Genomic DNA, 8650 nt, shown 5'->3' on the forward strand with positions numbered 1-8650 from the left:
CATACCACAAAAATGTGTTAGCCCAGGGGCATCGTGTATTGTCCATACAAGCATTGCATGAAATTGAAATTGTCTTTGTCTTATTGATCTACAAATGTCATACATAGTAACCCCATTCCATAACACCACCAACTTGTTCTTAAAGGGGTTCAATATATATGTTGATATCTTTAACTTGGTACTTACCTAGTTGAATGAGAAAAAACATTACATAATTATTTTGACCATTTGATGGATTAGTAATAATAAATTAATTTAGATGACCACTAAATCAAAAAATACCTAGAACAATCAGTGTCAGCATTATGTGCTCTCTCTTTATGGACAACCAAGGAGGTATGTTATTATTGATAACAAAAATAGGCCACACCAAGTAAGTAGATCTCATCTCTCCATAAGGATTGACACTATCTACTGCCAATGAAAGCTTGAGATTACGAGGTTCTTCTTTAAAGTGTGGCCATTTTTTCTCTATTTCCTTAAATTCTAAACCATCTGTAGGCATTTGCATAATGTCATCTTGACTTCTATTGTGTGCATGGTAATCCATAAATTGTTCCAAGCTATTACACTTGAATAATTGTTGCAAACATGGAATAATGGGAATATGTCGAAGAACCTTGTGAGGCACCTTTTTTGTTAATCGATCTAATTGATATCTACTGATACAACAAGTAGGGCATTGTGTTGCAAATTCATGCTATTTATGATATATAATATGATCATTTGAACATGCATGTATTGTTTGATACTCCATTCCACTATCTTTCATGATGGCAGATAATTCTCAGTACGAGCGAGGTAGAATGTTTGATGGTGGTAACAAACACTCACCTATCAACTTACGACCAAAAATATAATTTCTTAATTTAAAGAATATTAATTCCTTCATGAACCCAATGTTAATTGTAAGGGAACTATGAGTAAAGTAATGAAAGAAGATGGCATACCTTAACATACATGTCATTGCTACATTGGATAAACCATTCGTAACCTTCAAGTTCACCAATAGCAATACAGTGGCAAGAAGAGTTGTTTTGGAGCCTTCATATAGGGACTGGTGTGCCTTCTCAAGTAAAGGTACATCAAGCTCTACATCATCATCATCATCATCATCATAATCATCATCATCATCATCATCATCTTGATCATCATGATCTTCATCATCGTGGTCTTCTTCCATGATATCATTACCTTCCACTTCAATATTCACACCTCCATGTTCCCTCATTTGGAAATCTGCATTCTTCGAATTGTCATGGTCCATAACATGAAACTTAGGGATGTTGACCTATATGAAAATGATGACCTTATATTAACCATGATGATGTCATCATCAAATCATGTCTTATGTAATTTATAAACTATTAAAATACATACCAATGGGCGATACTCATTTCCCCCTTCAATGTGACCATATTGCCTACAATTTTGCTCAACTGTTGTGATTAGATATCTTGGAGTCTTTAAGCCCTTACACATTTTACAAGGACAATAATATTTTCCATCACCTTTTCTTTTTAAGTTAGACCACAATCTAGCAATTGTATCCCTATTTTTTTGTGCGTTGATATCGTTAGACATGGTCTTTCTTGAATGGAATGACTCATTGGTGGAAGAAGGATGATTTGTTTGCAACCTACAGGTGGAGTAGTAAGAGGAAGACACATATAAAAAGGAGTTGGGTCTCTAAACCAAGTAGGAGTTAGGACATGCTAGAGTGGGGTCAGCCCAAGATATTTTAGAATCTTGAAGAACCTGGTAAAGGGTATCTGGAAAGGTGAAAATAAACAAGTATTTTTATAGGTACAAAGGAGGAATAGAGAGCATTATAAATAATGAAGAAGAAACTTAAATCCATAAAACTTCACCTGTATTTACAATTTGACATTTCTGCAAGTGAAATATGACAATATACAAAATTTCCAATTACATTTTAACTTAAAAAGGAACACCAAATATACCTTTGCTACAATATACCTTTCATATAGCATTCAGCTGCCTTCTTTAACAAAATCCAAAGAGAATACAAACAAACTAATGAACTGTGTCTATCTCAATTGAATAGCAAGTACTATAGTGAGTATTAGGAAACTAACCTTGCAAAGAGCATCCAGTTCATAAAGTATTAGGAAAGTGACCTTGCTGATTAGTTTAACATAGATTGGGGAACAGAAAATTCATAATAAAAAATTGTTTTTTTGCCACACTTGTTCAAACCATATAATGAAATGACAAAAAATGAATTGTATACGAATCACTCCAAATCCTTAGCTTTTAATACGCTTCATAGATGAGATTGCATTATATGTTTTGAACAAGATGTAGAGAAAAATAAAATGACATAGATATAAGCATTCTCACACCATGAGTGAAGCAACAATTGCATAAAGCTTTATTGCAAAAAAATTGTCAATATTATTTACATTGTACATACTTGTTTATATAATGCTTCAATTCCTAAACTAAGAAACTATAGCTAGTGTTCTAACCATGCATAAAAATAAAATTACAGTGCAGATGTATGAAATTATATGCATAACTACTCCTATACTAGTTTATAACTACTATGGAAGCACAACACTGCAATCACAATACCAAATCCAACTCCATAAATTAATCCCAATCCCACTACCCACCATTGACTCTCCATTATATCTTTGCTGCTACCAACTATAGATTTATTCCATTCTTCTTGATGCTCTCTGCAACCTGAACCACAACCCAGTGTCATATTTTCAAGGGGAAACCCATGAAGGTTGGGGTTTCCTAAAAAGGAGGAAGCCTCAAATGTTGCAAATTGTTTTCCCTGTGGTATTAATCCTGACAACATTTTTTTTGAAAGACTCTATACTTCGAGGAAGGTTAGATTTGAAAATTTGAAAGGAATTTTTCCTGACAACTTATTTTTTGAAAGATCTAGAGACTCTAAACGAGCCATGTTTGCCAAGGATTCAAGAATTGAACCACATAGCTGATTATTTGAGAAGTTGAGAGAAATTAAACCTTGGAGGACTCCCAATGCTGGAGGAATATTGCCTAAGAGGTTGTTATGTGAGAGATCCATGAACTTGTCTGCATAGATTATCTTCTCGTATGGTTGAACCCTTCCTTTTATCCAAATTGTTACTTCATCCTCAAACTTTGATTCATAAGGAGAGTCCAGATTTAAATCAGTGAAATAAGAGAAGTTAAGTTGTTCATCAATAATTTGAGATTGATTGACCATATAATATAGATTACATAGATCTTGAGGGATACTTTCAGATAAATAATTACTCGATAAATCTAGAATTTGGAGATTCTGCAACCTCATAAGTTGGGATGGAATTTTACCTTCAAAATTATTAGAGGTTAAGCTCAAAATTTTCAAATCTTTCAGCTTTTCAATCCAAACAAGAATTTTACCTTCAAATTTATTATTTCCAAAATCAAATATTTTGAGACCTGTGCAATTTGAAAGGGACGAAGGAATATTACCTTGAAACCTATTGCCATTGAGATTTAGTGCATGAAGAGCTGTGAGATTTCCCAACTCCTTTGGAATCTCCCCTTCCAAATCATTGTGAGTCAATTTTAAAACCACTAATTGAGAACACGACTTGATAGTTGCAAGGATCTTGCCTGTCAGCTTGTTATTTGACAAGTCCAAAATGCCCACTCTATTTGAATTTATGCAAGTAGAACTTGGAATTTCTTCAGAGAGATTATTTCCTGAAAATGACAAAAAGATTGATGCCCAAATATCTAATGGAGGTCTAATGTTTGGAATTGAGTTGTTAAACATATTATCTAACATATCTAATAGGAATGAAACAAAATCCAGAGTAGGAAGTGTGCCATACAATCTATTCCCTTGCAAATCCAAAGTAGAAAATCAATGGGATATCTTGCAAGGTAGAGAACCTTCCAGATTTTTATCTGAAAGAATGAGCATATCAAGATTAGGAAGATCCCACGACAACAAAGGAATATTTCCCACAATGTTGTTAGTTGAAAGATCTAGTTCCTTCAATTGATATTGTTGGGACAAAAATGCAAGGAAAGCCTCTATATTGCAAGACCTCAATGCCAAGTACTCCAAATGGTCAAAATATGGAATCCAACTTGTAGATATAGTAATAGATAATTGATTTTCAAAAAGGTCCAATCCTCATAAGTGAGACATATTTTCAAGCATCTGAAATGAAATATTGCCTCTTAATCTGTTGGAAGCAAGTGCCAACACTTTTAAACTGGCCATCTTCAAAAGAGAATCTGGAATTGTTCCTAACAATTGGTTATCAACTAGATGTAGCTCACTTAATGTTGAAAGCTCACATAGAGAGGGTGGAATCTGACTAGTCAAATGATTATGGATGAGTAACAATACTCTTAAACTTGCCAGCTTTGAATTGGAGTCTGGGATTCTTCCTGACAGCTGGTTGTTACTGAGGTCTAGATGTGCAAGGGATAAAAGGTTATCAAAAGAGGATGGTATAGTTCCCTCCAAATTATTATAGGATAGATCCATGATCTCAAGTTTTCAATAGTTTGCAGTAGAGTGGGGAAACTCTCCACTTAAATTGCAGCCAAAAAGAGATAGAGCAACAAGTGAGTTGGAATGGGCTAAAACAAAAGAAAGGTTTCCCTTCAAGTCATTATTACCACTAAGGTCGAGATTTCTCAATTTCGAATGGGGCATGAAATTGGAAGGGATGGAGCCATTTAGATTACTATAGCTGAGATCAAGTGAAACCAACGAAGATGCATTCTCAATCCAAGAGGGTAGTTTGGATGGGAGTGAATTCCATGATAAATGTAGATGGGACAAAGAGGTCAAATTTGATAGATCTGGAATATTACCTGATAGCCCACAACTAGATAGTTGAATCTGGGTGAGATTTATGAAGACTGCTGAGGGCCTCACCCCAGCACTCTGAGCCCATTGTCAGGTTCACTTCATTCATTCCCAAGAATTCAAGGCTTCTTAGACCTTTGGCCCATACATCAAACTTACCACCCTTAAATTCCCAATTATATGAAAGATCTAGATGATGCAAGCTTGACATATTTCCCAACACTAGAGGAACCTCGCTGCCAAATCCAGCATTTGACAAGATAAGAAATGAAAGCCTCTGTAGTTTTGAGAACTGTGGAGGAATACAAATACCTTGAAAGTAATTCCAGCTGAAATCCAAGTGTTGCAAGTGCTGCAAATCAAATAGTGATGGATGAATTTCACCACTCAACTGATTTCTTAGATCAAGGGTAATCACATGTGATGTATGATAATCGTAGCCAATGCACTCCCACTTGCAACAATTCAATCCGTGCCAAGAGGATAACTGACCTGAGGAAAGATAAAGGCCACCCTTGAAACCTAATAGAGAACTTCTCTCATCTTTGATACATGCTATTAAAATTGACATATTAAGTTATGGAGTTGGATTTGGTATTGTGATTGTAGTGTTGTGCTTCCACATTTTTGAAAATTACAATGCAGATGTATGAAATTATATGCATAACTACTCCTATACTAGTTTATAACTCCTATATTGTGATTGTTTAACTCCATCGCCCAAGAGGATGCCAAACAAGATTAAATTTTACTAGAGATGTCAAAAAATTACATTCAAAAAAATCTAATTTATAAAAATAACTGCAGCAGGTAAAGCACATTTGAAAGACAAAAATAAACAACTTATGTATATAAATCCCAAAATTGTTATGATTCAAAATATTACTTGACTTATAATTAATAATTATGGAAGGTTTTTTTTCACTGCAGTCAAAATCTATTAACAGAATGGGTGAAGGTAAGGTAGGGATATACCAAACTCGCATTGTAACATGGTTAAACATTTATAAGACACAACAAAAATTGGTTCCACATTTATATGACACTTTTGAAATATAAAAAATATATAAGTAGTTCACCATAGTTTTTAACTCTCAAAATATTAAAGAAATGATATTCTATGATGCCAGTGTTTTTCCTAAATGCTAGACAAACTACATTAGAGATGTATAGTATTTCATATACTACTACTCAAGAGTTCTAATCATTTCAAATTGTAATAGAATAATTACTATATATTAAATGTACATTTATCTCACATGGCCTTTACCTTATTGTTCACTTGTTGTAATGCTTATTTATGGATCATGTACAAATGTGTTATGAGTTTTGGAAGATATTACCTTATCTCATAGACATCCTTGGTATCAAGAATAGCTTAGTTGTATATATGCAAAGCATATTTTCAACATTTCCATTTAAAAGGATACTTCTACATTTTCCATTATCTCCTCACTAAAACACAAAACACTAATTCTGAGCCATAAGTTTCCATCAATAAAATATAGATGTATTGATAAGACACAGATCAATGCAAAAGAAAAGAAGAAAAGCTTGGTGAGATAAGGCCACATAATAGAAGGAAATAAGTATAGGATAAAATTGTTAAATAGGAACACTAAATTGCTCATGGAGAACATTAAAATAAAGTCAATGAATTGAACTTCTATGATGCCTCCAATCTAGCTGGTCAATCCACCACTACAAGTGATAAACGTGACATTTTTAATTACCCTTACAAATACCCATAACTATTTGAAAAAGCTAAGATTTTTGCATCTCAAATGCAACTAGAATTTTTTTGTTAACACTATTTTGTAACCCTACGAATAACATGCAATTAGCGAAAGCACCAGATTTCCATTAAGTTTCAAGTAGATCCCATTTAATGTAGAAGAAAAGAAATCTCAAACCAGTCAGCATATTAGTTTCCTGATTTCCACCAATTCTGGAGGGCCTATAAGAAAATGAGAGGGAAATTTCCTTAGTGATGTAACATAAACAATTATTATTCTTGGCTCTTAGTTGAAGAGGTTTTAGTACAAGGCTCACACTCCCATACCAAGTAACAAAGATGATTGGTGTTCTTCACTACCAATCAAGAATATCCCAATCTAAGGTTTGTGCTCTCATATCAAGTAACAAAAACAATTATGGTTCTTGGTTCTTATCAAAGAGGTTTTTCAAGCTAGGTTGTAGACTTCCATACCAAGTAGCAAAAATAATTATTGTCCTTGGCACTCAACTGAAAAGGTTTTAGTTTAAGGCTCTTGCTCCCATACAGACTAGAATAAAAACAATTATTGCTCTTAACTTACATTTGAAGAAGCTCTAATCTAAGACTTATGCTCTCATATCAAAAAATAAAAAATTATTATTATTCTTGATTATTTTTCCAAGAAATATTAATCTAGAACTCATACTCTTATATGCAATAACAAAAATATATCATTCTCAACTGTTAATCCAAAAAGTTTCATTCTAAGAATTCTACTTCCATATCAAATAACAAATATAATTATTGTGTTGCTCCCAATATAAAAAGTTTCAATCTAAAGCTCATGATCCTATATAAAATATTATTAAACAAGATAAAATTTCTTCAATCCATAATAACTTCTCCAAATATAGAATATTATTCATCAGTTTTACCAATAATCAAAGTAATTGGTAGACAAAAGGTTACAGGCTGCAGATTCAAACCATTGGAGTGTCTAAAATAAATTGCATTGTACAGCTAACACAAAACATGAGCCAAATTGTTGCGTGAAGCTTAAAATAGTGAAATAGTTGAAGTCAATGAAGTCAATCATACCGTAGGTTCAAAAAATCTAAATGTTTTTGGTAGAAATTATTCACTATTGAGTGGTGATCATTTGGAAAAATTACTCCCATCCTCATCTAAAGAATCCTTCTCTGATCTCTTTGAACACATGTATCTAATAATCATTACTCCAAATGTACACACATTTATGAGAAAACAATAGTTAAACATGAGATTCCTATTAAGGGTTTGAAAGCCTCCAAGGCTTTTAATAAAAAGTTTCTATGTTCGGCCCTAAGTATATATGGGAAGTAATCAGTGGTTAACGCTACACCTCAGACACAAGGATTTCATACATAATTAGCCAGGAAAAAACTTTATCAACTAAAATTTTATATATTACAACCCTACATAATGTCATGGTAAAGAAAACCATATAGCACTAAACTCTTACCTGTTACAATGGTCCCTACAAGATGTCGAGTCCTCTCTTTCAGAACCTGCCCTTGAAAATATATGCCCTCCTGCGAGCAAAATGCTGGAAGTGAAGGAGTTGAAGTGGTGGGTCAATGGAGGTCTACCACTGGCACATCAAGAAGCATTCCAACGATTGCCATACAATTATATGCCTAAAATTATATGGCAATTGTGAACCATCAAAAGCCCGCCCTTATGTTCTATTCTCCGAACTCGTAGCAACCCTCGCACCAAATGAAATGTGTTATATTTTTGCCCTTTTTTTTTAATTCTATGTTGCAGTGTGTGTCACAATTGCCACAAAAATAATTTATTGCAATTGCGACCAACACAGGCATGTTATAAAAAAAATAAAAAAATTTCTTTATAACTCGACCAACCAACCCATTTAAAATACTTGGTCACAATTTTTGGTTGCAATTTAGGGTAAAATGTACTAGTGGATGTTTGATTAATTTGACATATATAAATCATCATCATGCCAAGGAAGAAAACAAAAACTCAAATAACAGAAGAGAGGGAGAGAGATTTGGCAATTAAAAGAGATAAAATGAAACTACTACATGAAT

At 33.4% G+C, this 8650-nt stretch overlaps 1 pseudogene; it reads right to left on the reverse strand.

The window, feature by feature from the left end:
• Positions 1-7664: 7664 nt before the first annotated feature.
• On the reverse strand, positions 7665-7773 carry LOC149533423 (U6atac minor spliceosomal RNA; annotated as a pseudogene).
• Positions 7774-8650: the final 877 nt, after the last annotated feature.

Source organism: Cupressus sempervirens, chromosome 10 (genome assembly GCF_028749045.1).
Source record: "Cupressus sempervirens isolate cs-2001-9-10 chromosome 10, ASM2874904v1, whole genome shotgun sequence".
Classification (NCBI taxonomy): Eukaryota; Viridiplantae; Streptophyta; class Pinopsida; order Cupressales; family Cupressaceae; genus Cupressus; species Cupressus sempervirens.